This window comes from Orbicella faveolata, unplaced genomic scaffold (genome assembly GCF_042242905.1).
Source record: "Orbicella faveolata isolate gen_17 unplaced genomic scaffold, um_ofav_v1 contig_25, whole genome shotgun sequence".
NCBI lineage: Eukaryota > Metazoa > Cnidaria > Anthozoa > Scleractinia > Merulinidae > Orbicella > Orbicella faveolata.
The window spans coordinates 11,802,695-11,818,156 of record NW_028301553.1 but is presented as its reverse complement, the minus strand read 5'-3'; the positions used below and the strand labels follow the sequence as shown (position 1 = coordinate 11,818,156).

Sequence of the window (15,462 nt, the reverse complement as noted above, 5' to 3'; positions counted from 1 at the left end):
CGAAGTTTATTTTGGTGTCTTCCAAATCGAAACTTAACTCTGACTCTAGTGACGAAACAAAATAATTCTGAGACAAAGCTTGGACGTTTTAGTCCCAAAATACATCGGAACGATTAGTTTTGTTTTCCATTTTCTCCAGCAAATACAGAGCGCTGAGTGAGGCGCCATTGTGTTTGGTTCCTGGGTAGACGTCATCAGGAACCGCCGCCCCAGACTCTCTAAAACGCGGTCGTGAAACACTTCAAGTGCGACTTTGAAAGGGCATAGAAAATCGAGGATTCAACCAAATTCAAAAATTTCTTCGCCCAAATGCTTCAAATAAGCCTAGATTCGTTTTAGCGAAAAAAAAATTTGGGGGGTTAGGTGCACTTTAAAAACATAGTCCACCTTTACACATTATTACAAAATTTCAGCCAAACGTTTATTTGAAAAAAATGAATAAAAAAAAATAAATAGATAACTAAAAAACTAAATCATTATACAAATAAATAGATAAATAAATAAATAAATAAATAAATAAATAAAATAGTTAAATAATTAAATAAAGATTACTGAAACCGAGATACTATAATGGATCAGGTAAAAATAGACCTTTTCTTTCTTTTTACATTCTTTTCTCACGACCCTACTTGGGTATTAAATCTTAATCCATTTCCGTGAGCGTGGCGATAAACATGTGACAAATACTTTGGCCGTTTTGTTATCTCTGATTTCCATACATTTTGCAACCAAATGGATTACTACTTATCTATAAAAAGGAAGGAGATACTAATTAGCTTTTCTTCCTCGCTACCGTGACAAAATCCGTTAAATGGCGTCACTTTGTTTAGTTTTTTATATATTAAACTTGCGAAGCCAATTAGCTGTTTTGAAAACTCACGATGGCGGTTTTTCTCCGATGTGCAAATGATATTGTCCGCGCGTGAGCAGTTAAATTTGGTGCCTTAGCCCAAACAGAAATTATTCACAATATTACCTTTGACCGAACTTCATACTTCATATGCCAGACCAAAACCACTTAACCGAGAAGGCATAAAAAAAACCTAACCAACCAAACAAACAGACAAAAAGAAACCCAGTAGACCCGTGTAAAGAAATACAACTCCGGCTTATTTTGCGGCACAGTTGGCCGGCATAACCCTCCAACAAGTTCATTAGGTCAATACTAATGAGATTTATAACGAACCTCCGGATTTGCACTATCAACAAACTCAAGTTGAGGAATCGAAGATTTCACCATACTGCTTTGTCACAAAAAAAAAAAAAAACTAAAATGCACTCAATACTCAATTATCGTAACGATCGATCATTTTCACGGAAGATCACGATAGCGATAATCTGTTTACAGATAACAAATGATAATACGCACGGGTGAGTTCGCAAGAAATAACTTAAATGCATGCGGGTCAGTGGAAGCATCAAACAAGGGAATTGTTATCCGATTAAATTTGTATCTGTCTTCCAAAAATAAACGGAAACCATTGCGTTGTTTCATTACAGTTTCCAGTTTAGACTTATTGAAATGGAACTAAACAACATGCTTAAAAACATAGTCCACCTTTGCACATTATTCCAAAATTACAGCCAAACGTTTACTTAAAATAAATAAATAAATAAATAAAATAAAATAAATAAATAACTAACTAATTAAAAAAGTAAATAAGTAAATGAGTAAACGAGTAATACTAAATAACTAAATAACTAAATATATAAATACATAACTAAATAAAATAAGTACATAAGTAAATAGATAACGATTTACTGAAAGCGAGATACAATAATGTATCAAGTAAAAATAAGCCTTTTCTTTCTTTTTACATTCCTTTCTCATGACCCTACATGGGTATTGAACTCAAATCCTTTTTCGTGAGTGCGGCATTTAAACATGCGACAAATACTTTGGCCATTTTGTTATCTCTGATAACCATACATTTTGCAACAAAACAGCAACTACTGATCCTCATTATTTACAAAACTTTAAAAGCAAAACAACAACAACAAAACCCATCTACAGATTCAGTAGAGGTGACTTCATAAGATGGTTTTTAATAACGTTTGTTCATGGAGAAAGGTCGGTTTAATTTTGGCAATAAGCTGATAAGGACGGCAGATTAAGCCAATTATTAGTGGACTTTCAATAATGGATTATTACTTATCCATAAAAAGAAATGAGATACTAATTAGCTTTTCTTTCCCCGCCCCAGTGGCAAAATCCGGTAAGTGGCGTCACTGATTAGATTTTTTATGTATTAAACTTGCGAAGCCAATTAGCTGTTTTTTTCTTTGATGTGCAAGTGACGTGGAAAAATGTTCTCGTCTGCGGCATGAGAAGCAAAATTTGGTGCCTCAGTCCAAACAGAAACTATTTACAATATTACCTTAGACCGAACTTCGTACTTCATATGCCAAACCAAAACCACTTAAACCCGAGAAGGCATAAACAGAAACAAACAAACAAACAAACAGACAAAAAAAGCCAATAGACCTGTGTAAAGAAACAGAAAATATTTACAATATTACCTTAGACCGAACTTCATACTTCATATGCCAAACCAAAACCACTTAAACCCGAGAAGGCATAAACAAAAACAAACAAACAAACAAACAAACAGACAAAAAAAGCCAATCAACCTGTGTAAAGAAATAAAACTCCGGCTTATTTTTGCGGTACAGCTGGCCGGTATAACCCTTCCACCAGTTCATAAGGTCAATACCAAGGATATTTTTAACGAACCTCCGGATTTGCACTATCAACAATTCACGTTGAGGAATCGAAGATTTTACAATCCTGCTAGGTCAAAAAAAAATTATAATGCACTCAATACTCAATTATAACATCGATCATTTTCATGGAAGATCACTTTCGAAGAATAGCGATAATAATAATAATAATAATAATAATAATAATAATGATGATGATGATGATGATGATAATAATAATGATGATAATAATAATAAGAGCTTTATTTATACTGAAAAAAAAAGCCGATCAGCGAATTCAATATAAAGACGCTGATATGAATCGCTGGCCAGTACGTAAAATACGATTTACTATTAATACAAGTTAAGGTAAAAAGTCTAAAATAATCTGTACCTTATTTGATGGTTTATAGATAACAAATGATTGTACGCACGGGTGAGTTTGTAAGAAATAACTTAAATGCACACAGGTCAATCAAACAAGGGATTTTTTATCCCATGTTAACTATCTCCAAAAGCGGCGGTACAGTGGAACACAGATTACTATAGAGTAATACCGCTTCATATTTTGCTTGTTTCCTTGTCCTTATATGGTAAATTATCATTATAGGAATAGTATTTAATGAGCAAAATAAATGGAATAGAAGCTTATCTAGCGGCAATTTAGCCAATCCATCTTTCAGCTAAATACGAGATTTCTAACGAACGCACTGGATGTACACACGTTTCGATCACGCATATAATCAATATCGGAAACGAGCTAAATTTTGGTAGCAAAGATCTCAAATTTTTTGGGGATTATTTAATAAGATTCTATGAGTTTTACTGCTACCTTTAAACGGCAATTTTTTTTCTCAGCACATTGCAATAAAATAGACATCACATGCTCTTAATTTATTACCGACAATTACGTGGCCCCTTTGATCAAAATTGATGCCGAGTTCTTCGAAGGCCTTTTAGCACTAACCCAATTAAAAGTTAACTGAAGTATTATTTTTTTCTTGTATATAAACGTTTTCACTGCTTATGCTTTGTGTATTTTGAGATTATTCAAACTCAAAACTGAGGCAGGAAACCTCACCGAAAAGTACAAAATTCAAATTAAAAATCTCGCTGATCCTGGGTTAGCTTAATCGGGCTTCGAGCAACCCGGTCCTGGATCTTATCTCATAGCAGACGCAAATTAACAGATTGCCCACCAAAGGCATGTCCTATCCTAACTAAAAACATCCTTAGATTCGCTTTAGATAATTTTCTGGCAACATATCACGACTATTTCGATATCAACATAGAATATTTCATGCTCAACATAGACGTACAGCTCGGAAGGATTTTCACCCTTAATTTACTGAGGACAGACTGGTATAGCTAGGATCTGGCATAGAGAAGAGACTTGAATGGGGAGTTAAACGGTTAATATATGTGACCAGATATATGTTGCTTGGTTCATTATAACGAAAAGTCGACGTATCGGACTTATCTGAGAAAGGAGTGGTTGCTTGATAGTCTAGACACTTTATGCACTTTCTTGAAGATGAAAATACTTTGACGACTTTGGCGCTCTCTTACGGCAATGCATAGGATTGGAGTGGCTATAAAATTAACCCCCTGCAGTCAAATCGAGAGTATCCATTTAAATCGTGCAAGAGAAAGAGATGATGGACTATATCCCACCGATAGTTAATTTGATACCAAACATTTTCAGGCGAAAATCATAGCTTGAAGGTCTACAATAAACATGTAAGTCTAGAATAATTCGTATATTTTCTGAGAATCGACCGTGAGATATCTTTCAGATAAAAAATAGCAGTGATCCAATCCACGGAATTGTTATTAGAAAAATAAAATTTTCATTGTAGCAAAGAAGCAATTTGCCTTCGGTGGTGAAAATGCGATGGAATGCAAGATGACTAAAATGGCATTGCATGAAAGAATTCCCAGTATTTTTACCGGATAAGGAACTAAACAGTACGTTGACATCCATGATGTTACAAAAAAGTCCATTTCCGAGCTACATTTTTGGAGACGTTCATGATAACGACGGTGTTTTGTTTATTATTTTTTCGGTATCGGCTTTAATATGGAAACAGTTTGACATGTAAACTTCTGAAGTCAAGTCGTGAACTGAAGTGATCTGGTAAGTTCGAGGGAACTGGCAGTTACGTTGTTGTACATTCTCCTCTTCGGTCTTAGAGATTATTCAATTTTAATTGACATTTCTTACCTCAAATTGGGAAGAAACTCCTTGCTTTGCCGGCGACACTGTGGTTATAGATCACAGGCACAAGTCCTCCTAGAGTTTACGTAAAAATTGTAAGTGGCATTATTTTCACGGTCTTGTTACAAACGCTGTGAACTCTGTGAGCGCCAATCGAGTCACAATATAGTTTACAAATACGACTTTACGCCCTTAAGTTCAAATTTCATGGCCTTCTGTTCTAAAAGACTGTTTGGAAATAATTACTTCTTTTAATGTCAACAAAACAGGGGAATCAACAAAACGAATTGAAAATGAAGATAAAAGCAAGTCCAGTAACAAACACAACCAAACCTGAACATCATTATGTCACGTACATCGTTAATTTGTTCCGAATGTTCTAAGCGATCGAGCCAAGAAGCTTATAAAGGATTGCCAGTGGCCTAAGAGTCGCCTAAGGGTATTGATACTGAACGTGATGTAAAGTAGAACTGTTAAATTAACAGCATTTCAAGACATGGTCAATGAAATATGAAAAGTCGATGTTTAGCAGTTACACAATCGCTATGATACCTTTCCAAAAAAAATGTGCAAGTTAATTGCAAATTTCTGTCGTTTGTTAAATTGAAAATTATTGTTTCTTAAAATAGCGATAATCCAGAATGTCCGGCTTTTAATTTCTTTTGATATGTACGTGTTGAGTGATTACGTTAGTTATCGTTCTTCTACTCTAATTAACATAGCCACAAATTTGCAGATCTCGTATCAATGCCATCACAGTACCCGAAAAGTGTCCTAAATCAGAAGTCTTGTCTTAAGCACGTTTCCAGTTATTTGTACTGTTTATTACAATTACTTTATGTCATTTCCTTCCGTTTCCGTACGATCTTCTTTTTTTCGCATAAATCTGGCCAACATGTCTTGGAGCCATCCGTTTACTCTCAAGTGCCGAGCCAAAGTTCACTTTGTGAAATTGACCTGAAACAACACGCATCCTCTCAAAGGTAACTGTAGTGATAAGGTACAGTAGCAAGAAGCAAGGAGTTCATTTTGGCACCCTCAAGTAACATTGCAAAGATGCCAAGTTCACAAGTGGAAATCTGTTTTCCAATTCTGGCTATAAACTGAGACGACTGATCTCGGTCAATCCGATTTGTAGTCATGATTAATCTGTTCACAAAAACAGTAGCACAAAGATCATCGCTCCAATTGAAATTTTCTTCGCACTAACTAAAAGGATCAGTGAAGAGGATCGACCACAAAAGACGTTTAATAAATAACAGAAATGTCAAATGCATGGAATTGCATGCCTTTAGAATATTGTCATTGGAGACTAAACCGCCTCTGGCAATGCATTGCAGTTATGCAATGGCATGCAAGCTCTGCTGTCATGTTCCCCTTCTATCTTTTGCTATAATCAAGTAGAAAACAGCTGAGAGAGTAACTAAGTACAGTAAATGTAAGAGCGGCGTCTGTCCGATTATCTATCTCTATACCAATATCTCTATAGTATCTCTATACTAGAAACGATGTTAACAGTACGCTGGCCATTTTTGGCATCCTCATTATTCCCAAAGTGGTGGTATGCGCTTTGTGTTGCGGGCTGTTGTTTACGTAATTTTTGTTATTATATCTGTTAGTATTTGGTTGAGTCTTATCTGAAGGACATGGTTGGTACATTAACTTCTGAAATCATTCTGGCAAGCTCCCGCGAAATGACTGACTAACGTTCATTCATCTATACATTCTCCCCTTTCCTCTTAGAAAGGTGACCAACTCAGGATTTAACTTCGTTGACTTTTCTTACCTTAAATTGGCCAGAACTTTTGATGCTCTCTTGCTATACCGGGGGTATAACCCTTAAGCAGAAGTGTTTCTCGAAGGTAAGTGAAAAATCTCAAGTGGCGTGGCTTTGTCCCGCTACTATGAAATCTGTTATCACACGACACAAGCCATTAATTTCTCTACACCTTGTACATGACATATCGCATTATTCAGTAAAAGGACACTTCAAGAAAACTATGCGTGGTATTGTTCTAAGCAGCGTTCTTTGTTGATATCATTGCAAAGAATGAAAATAGATAGTAGGAATGCGAACATTGCCGACCGAAAATAGATGTGTATCAATTTAGAAACAAATCTCGCACATACACTGCTACAAACATGGTAACACGGTAAGTACGCTTGTGAAGTCATTAGTAAAGGTGAATGGCAAAGCTATTAAAACGGTGTAAGAAATAACTTGACACATACACACTCAATGTAACATAGTAATAATGTGTTAGTCGTTAAATAAGCGCTATAGTATAACTCTATTTACAAAGAATGCACAACTGTAAGCAAGGCAATTGTGTAACAGCGTTTCTTAAGATAGCGATGACAAGCAGGACGCATGTTAGTTTTGATATTTTTTGGTCATGTACTTCTTAAAGCAGGAACTGGCTGGCCTTAATATCTCGAAACATAGACCGAAATTAAAATAATAATGACGCTTGTCGAGTTTCACGAAAATTTCGGGTATTACAGGTGGCAAAACTTTAAAGGCAAACATTTTGAGAAAACTGAATACTAACTTTCTTGAAGCGGAAGATCTCTTGATGACGTTAAGTCTTAAGCTTGCTGAAAAGAACAGGAAATTAAGGCTATAAAGTGATCATTTGCACTTTTAACGAAGGCAAAAGTTTGGCATAGAGCTTGCACTTGTGTGTTCTCCGTACGTACATGCACTTCGTAATGATCAGTTGTTACCTTCACTTACTAGTCTTTGGTTTTTTACTGACAGCCGTTGCTTAAAATGTTTACCTTTGGCTAGATGAGGACGAATACCATGATTAATTTTGAAGTAAATATGTCACGAAATTCCGAAAAGTCAGAATTAGCAGCTTTTGTCGCGAGTCAGTTATCGACATCTGTCTAATAAATTGAGACCTCTTTAAACGTCATCTAATCAAGATTAAAAAATTGTTAACAAATGATGACATTTTAAGTGCACCAGAATGTGTCCAAAATGGCCTCTTATTGTATTGCGAAAATTAAAATATGCCTCTCAAACGAAGCACGTTTCATAGTACATTACGACACAGACGTACACCGTCGTCTTTCAGATTTTCCATACTGATCAGATCATTTTAGCTAAATATTTTATCTCGCCCGATTGACAGGGCTTAATGTCAAATCAATTTTGAGTGGAAATTATTCTGACACAATTTGAACACTTCCTTTTGGAGAGGACTGCAAAGATAAAGATAAAATAAGAAGAAACGGGATAACATTCGGAAATCAGTTTGACGTCGCACGAAATTGTTTTTCAACTAAAGAGTGCGCTGAAACGCAATTTAATTTAGAGAGCTATATAGCTGCGTTAAATTTAATTTCAGAGATAGGCTCTTAGAGTATTTTAATTGGATCGAGATTTTGCCACCGAGACTTTCGGCAAGAGTTCAATGAAATGCAAAACTAACTTTCAAGAATTGTTCGTGACGAACATTATTATCAATTGTAGTGCATGTGGCTTAATCAAACAGGATACCAAATGTGTCTAAGACATTAAAGAGGAAAGGGTTAAGTCATCGTTTGTTTTTGAGCTTTGAAAAAAAAAGATAGTATATTTAAGTCTATAGATTGTTTAGAATATCCAGCAAAAAATGTCTTTGCTGAGTAGCTTTCTTGAAATAAGTGCTCTGCGCAGAATACATATTATTACGTTGGTGGGATCGGATTCATGAATAAGATGCTTTCATTTCATTGTGGTCTAAGCGACGGTTTCGAAATAACACACCTCTAGCTTCATGTGGCGATGTTGCTACCTGTGACCGAAACTTTTAAACTTGTAAATCTGCCTGTCTTAGATGACTTACATTTCCTCTAAGCCTTCTTGGGAAGCTCACTCAATTCAAGTTAATTCTTACCTTAACAGCTAAGCTGAGATTACAGTCTTACTCCTTGAGGAATCGTTTGCCCTCACACTGCAACTCTGTCAAAAACGGAATAATCGGGTCAGTCCAATTACCACACCTGTTCCGTCATCATGAAACGCTTTGAAAGCAATGCCGACCACAATCAACAAAACATTTTGCAGTTCTTTCCGGCTATTGTTTGGCATTCTTATTGTTCATTATAAATGACCACTCGAAGAGGGCGATACTTCAAACTATTGTCAGTAATGCTCATTGTTGAAACGTTTTTTTTTTTTTTTTCAACGAAGAGCAGAAACGTGACCGTGGTTAAAATCGTTGAAATATAATAGTAGCAGTAAAAAAAACAGAGAATAAGGGCACTTGTGGCATAGCTCAAAATTTAGTTAATTAAATTACAAGGAAACTTTTTCTTTGCATTGACTGTACTTCTTTGAGATCTGTGATAATCATGCACCAGACAGATCTTTCTTTTAAAGAGACAGATATCTGGCAGTTATAACTGTAGCTGTATTTAACTTATGCATTTGCAAAAGACTATAATCTAAGAATATTCACAAGAACAAGTTCAGCCTGAAATCGGCAGAAAAGTAAGAATATTCTGCTTGGGCCTAAAAAGCAGTATTTGTAGATAAAAAAAGAGTGTAGGCTGGTGTAAATAGGGGCCTTGCTTGTGTTATGACTACTACTATATAGAAATTTAACAATATATGGACAGGTAGGTAGGTGAATTTAAATATCACAAGATAAAAAGCCTAGAAAATATGTGCATGAGGAGGTACTTAATGTAGCCGACCCCCGAATCAACGGATCACCTTACAGACTTATAGAGTGAATAATCGTATTGTTTTAGTAAAATTCTAACTAGTTTCCTTCAAACAATTATTTTCATTTGTATTTTCAACATTTTCCAGTAGTATTAAACTTCACGTTTAGGCGAAATCGCGGGCGGAATAAAATGATTTCCAATTAAAACTTCTATCTGTGCCGGTACACGCGTTCATGAATACGTTCATTGAACAAGGTAGAGTTTTTAATGCCAAGTTACAGGGAATTTTTATTTATTAGGTTTTGGGTAAATCATTATTTGATACAATTCTAAATTCTTCTTCAAAAGCTTTAGAGATACGAGAAAACGTAATCATGTTAAAGACGACTTCCAGGCACTACAAGCAAATGATGTTAGAATACTAGTAGTTTACTAATCAAATTGCAGCTTTTGCATCAGTCGAGAACACTGTTGGAATTCTATTACCGCAGTAAATCTTTATCGACAATATGTAACCTTACTGGGTAAAATCTGCCCGTTTTCAGTCTAAAAACGTCATGAAATATCTGCTCAGTTCAATGATTTTGAATGACCTTGGGATTGTCATTAATTCATAGAGGGACATATTTACAAGGTTCTGAGAAACTTAAGATGAAGAACACAAACACTGCCCCTTAGCCCCGAGAACTAGAGTTGCAGATTAACGAGTCAAAATTGGAATAGGGAGATTTCCTTCTTTCAATGTCATTAGCGACTTATAACCTCCGCATTTATTTCTGGAATAAAATGAAAATAGATACTTAGATACAAAGTACATTAATACTGTACATTAAGTAAAAAGGCAAAATAAACAGAATGAATGAATGAATGAAAGCCTGTATGCTAAACAAAATACAGCAAAACAGATGCTAGACAACAATTCGATATTTTTAAAGGACTGCATGTATTCAGACCATCTTCCTCGCTGTTGTTATAAAGGCCACGAAGAAAATTAATTATTGCTCTCTGCTCTGTCACAAAGAGTGTTAAATGTGAGCAAAACGAATGCAGGAAACAGAGTTGTTTAGTCTTTTCCCTCACCATTTGTAACTAATATCTCTCTTTGTATTTATAATACTGAGTAATGTAAACACTATTGAAGTTAAGTTGAGTAAGAACGATACATCCTAGCGGTTCGCAGACAGGTTTTTCCATATCAATTACTACTTTCTTTTGTCTGTAAACGTGCAGTTTAACTCACGAACACTTGATCAATATGATCCATTTTAAACGATCTTGCTAATCCTGAGGTGTTTTCTTCATCGGCATCTTTGAACAGTATAGAGAAACTTTAACGATTAAATAAGCTTCATCTGAAAGAAGCTTAGATTGTACTTAGTCTGCTTAGCGAATTGTCGGGTGAGCTCCCATTAACAGATTAGATTTCTGACTGAGTTCAAAATAGTTCAACTTCAAGCCGGCCCCTTTCAGATTTTAATGTTCTATTCAGCTGCAATCCTGTGATTGGCTTAGATGTGCATGTCTTGCTTGTTTAATGTAGGTAAAGATAGCCTACATGTACGTATGTTAGGCACGTGATTTGGCGACGAGACGACGACATGTATGGACTCGAATGGATCAAAACACTTGAAAGTTTTTTCAGGGATGAAATTCTCAATAATGCATGACTGGATTGCTTACAATATTGCACAAAGACAAAAACGGTTGATTAGTTCGGTCTGACAACGATTAAATTTATGGCTTAACTTTGTCGGGTGTTTATGTTGTATGATCTCCCAGTTAATGTACTTCTTTACTTTGAAATTGCCCGCTTGTCTAGATAAGCAGCTTAGAACACTCTCGGTTATTTAAGCACTTGCTAAGAAAAGAAAGCGCATTTGTTAATCCTATCTTCCTGTAAAGTTCTCAAACGTTGCTAAGTTCGCATTCAAAGTTGGTGGCCTCATGCTCGAAAGCGGATTTATTATACCTTTCAAGCTTTTTGAGTTAGTTACGCATCTCAGTTTAAGGCGATGAGCATACCACTTTAAGGGAAATCTAAAATGAAACCGGTATTTCTTTGTATGTCACTTAGGCTGCTTACGCTATCAAAGATCATTGTCTACCGAATACTGGTAGTCTTAAAAAGTAAAGACAGAATGTGTTGTTTTCTGGGTAAATAAATCTAACGAACGCATTTTGAGACACGTCCAACATTGAATTGATTCTATTGTACACTGTCTCAGTCGAGCAATATAGTTATCTCTTTCGTTTATAATTCGCTTAGCGTTGACGATACAGTTTGAATTAATTAATATTTTCGTCGCTGATGGCTTGTTGTTTGCCGTTCGTCATGCCCTGAGCTATATTGTGGCTGTCGTCGCGAAAGAAGTTATCGATAAACGCCAAAAAAAATAGCAGTACCGTGAAGATGCTATCACTGCAAAAAATGTGTGTAGTTCGTTGTTTTGGGCGGCAATTTTCAATGACGCTTACTCTTTTTCTTTCAACCGCCAAAGCCTTATTTAACGCTGTAAAAACATTTAACTAGGTTGACATAAAATTATATCATTTCATGTCCAGGTAAAATATGAAACCTTATAACTACTAAACATTTCACAATTGCATAGTCCGCTATCTACAAAATTAAACAGTTTTACCTGCGTTTGATGGAGAGAGTCGTTTCTGCCGAGAACCAAATCTGCAACAAGTGGAAATCTTAATGCTGCCGCACTGCGAGTGAAACACAAAGAGTGTATTTTTTTTATCAGTCAACCGCTATTAAATCGTGGTTACGCCTTTTAAAGCTTCTGTGATGCCCCAGGGCAACACGCTTTGTCATTTCCCCCGGGGGGGTACTCCCTTATATGGGCTATATAGGTAAGTGCGGCCCCAAAGGGTATGGTTTTTCAGCCGTTTTGGTTATAAATAGGGTATCGGTTTTTGGTGATTTTGGCCATTTTGGTCATAAATAGGGCATGGTTTTTGCACTCTCTTCTTGAATTGGCTATGTTTCTTAGAAGAAGCTACTTTTTCATCATTATCGATAAGACCATCAACAAACGCCCTTCATAACTTATGTTTAGGACAACTTTGCCAGCCGCAACGGCCCGTTACGGCCGTAAATAGGTATCGAATTTTTGGCCAGGTCATAAATAGGGTAGCAAAAATGGCAGATTTTGGTCATAAATAGGGTAAGGGTTTTGGGAAGCGGGCCGCACACCCCCACTCAACTTTTCTGGGAGCACCCCCCGGGGTTATTTCGTGTTGTTAGATCGCGTGCATGCCAAAAGCGCCCGACAGTCTAGGTTATTCGGGTAACCACTGGGTCATGCCACGCTTTAGCAAGTTTTGCCGTCACAGTAAAGGGATAATTTTAGCTGTGTTCGTTTGACATGTACTCAACTCCCTCGCTCCCTCCCTCCACCCCTTCCCAAAAGTAAACCTAATAGGCGTCATTTCCTGCACACTATCATTGCACGAAAATGCGACCAAATCTTAATATAATCTCAAAAGATTGGAATAAAGTAACTGCTGAAATCCAATCTTAAGCACACTCTAACGATAATCGGTGAAGAAAACACTAAGTGACCCGTGTTAAATTCCTCAAGATTACGTTAACGAAAGTCTACAGAACTGATGATCGCGTTAACGAAAGTCTGAACGAAGAACTGAAGGATTATGGTCATAATTTGGCAAAAAAATGAGATAGTACTTTCCACTCTGAGGCGCTCGGTTTACATTCAGTCTGCCTGAAGTTCGTTCAATCTCCCCCCCCCCCCCCCCCCAAAAAAAAAAACCGGAATAAGGAAGGGGATTGATTCTGCTGACATTTCAGACGCATTTTTGCTGGGAAAATCGAATGATACTGTTTGTACGAGAAGTACTACACTCACATGTCGTTGAACTTTTCCTCGACTTTTAAGGAATAGCCCTTTTCACGGTTACATTTGCTCATTTGCATCACAATAAAATCTAGCATGTAGGTGAGGCAATTTCGGGCTATTTTGTAGTTTTAGCCCGAAATTGCCTCGCATCCACGTTGGATTACATTGCAACGCAAATGAGAAAAATTAACCGTGAAAAGGGCTATTGTGTTGCATCGCGCGAGACAAGCTGTGAATTGCACGAAGGATTCAAACATTTATAGCATTGACTTCAGCATTGGCCGTATTTTTGACTGTGCTCCTAGCGCCCCTTTTTCGATAAAATAAATCTACTTGTAATTAATAAGACCTGTAAGAAAAAAGATTGAATTTGACGAATCTTCGATTTTCTATGCCCCGACAAAGTCCTTGAAAAAGAAACTTTAAAAAAAAAACGACACCATTTTGTTTCACAGGCATGATTTGAGAGGAATGGGTCCATTATCAAGCGGCCAGTTGTGACTTCTATTGTGATCATGGTAAGGTATTTCCTGCCCACTCGTTTCGTGCAAAAAGGTGCAATGCACATTCGAAGAGTGTGTGTAGAAACACCTTCCAGACGCATTAATATTGCAGTAATATTCACAGATATAGAAAAAGGTATGGGTGGTTTGCAACCATTCCCGAGAGATTCAAGCCCCTTCCACACTACGTCGGAGAAATATAAAAACTCAGTTTTATTTCTACGGTAAGGCCCACCTTCCACACAAATCTGTCACGAAAACAGAGCTTTTCGAAAGCGCTCTTCAAACCGGGGGGGAAATTGAAAACGCCGGCTTTTCGTTTTAGTGTGGACGGAAAACATTTCAAACAAGGGAGCTTTTCGAAAACAATGGCGTCACGATAATCATGTAATTTCCCTGCCAGAAACACAAATCCAAATTGTCCAGTAATTGTTGCGTTTTTTAATTTCTCCGGCCTAGTGTGGAAGCAAAACATTTGACGCGTTTTCAGAGTGAAACCTCCGTTTTCAACTTTCTCCGGGGTAGTGATGACGCGAATGTTGGATGACAGGAACAATTAAGGTAATTAAACTTTTGTTCATGGCCATCCGACGTGACGGCGCCGGCGATAGGTCAGTCGCAAACGATCTATTTAACAATTATTCCACGAGCGCGCGTTGGATATGAGATGGTAGATAGCTCATATGGTATAGTAAAATGGCTCATATACTATGATGGCTCAGCCAATGAAACCTCTCAGTTGAATTGCATTATCCAGTGATCCAGTTTTTAATAATAGCGAAAATACGTCAGTGGCAAGAAAGAGACTTATTTTTTCAACGTTTCGAACAAACGAAGTGAGTGCCTAAGAACCTTTGAACCCTGAAATTTGCTTTATGGAATACCAAAGTCTGTTTCCGTATTTTCCCGCTTTAAGTCAACCAGCAATTCATAAGAGACCAAACGAGACCAAATCTCTTCTAATCGAGACTTTGGAAGTAAATAGCAAATCGCGGATTCAACAGATTCCATTTTTTCAAACAAATATTTCGAATAACATACATATGTAGCAGCATATTTTTTCTTTAAGAATATCGAGGCTGAAATTTACCAAATTTTAAGAATATTTTAAGAATAAACCCGAGGCTGAGATTTTGAAAAGAATATAATTTTGTGTTGAAATATGTAAATACAATAAAATTATATGTTTTTGGCTAAACCGTTTAAAATTACTCCTGTCTCTAAACGCCAAAACTAGCCAGAAAATAAACAAACAAACAAACAAACAAAAACAGCACTAGCCAAACGTTCCACGCTAATAACATGCATTTCTACAAGATGTCATGTGTGTCATATTAGGTTTTATTGCCTGCAGTCTGGCTCCAAAAATAATTGAACCCGTCAAAGTCAATAAAACAGAAATGTCATACGCTTTGATCTAATAATGTTCCTAAGAATATTTTCAGCCTAAAATGGGCAGAAAATAAGAATATTGTGTCTGGGCGGGAAAACAACATTCTTATGTAAAATAAAA

The 15,462-nt window shown here is 36.5% G+C and overlaps 1 protein-coding gene across 4 annotated transcripts in view; it reads right to left on the bottom strand.

The window, feature by feature from the left end:
* LOC110041074 (chordin-like protein 1) overlaps positions 1–12,340 on the bottom strand; it is a 51,597-nt gene extending 39,257 nt beyond the window's left edge. The window contains exons 1-3 of one of the 4 annotated variants that reach the window (XM_089294926.1): positions 12,220–12,339; positions 8,806–8,870; positions 4,925–4,993 (exon numbers count right to left, since the gene is read on the bottom strand). The gene's annotated coding sequence lies outside the window, so the exon portion shown is untranslated. Of the gene's footprint in view, positions 1–4,924; positions 4,994–8,805; positions 8,871–12,219 lie in introns of all 4 variants that reach the window. The other 3 variants (XM_020746344.2, XM_089294927.1, XM_089294928.1) reach the window with 3 other exon arrangements.
* Between the last annotated feature and the right edge of the window lie 3,122 nt (positions 12,341–15,462).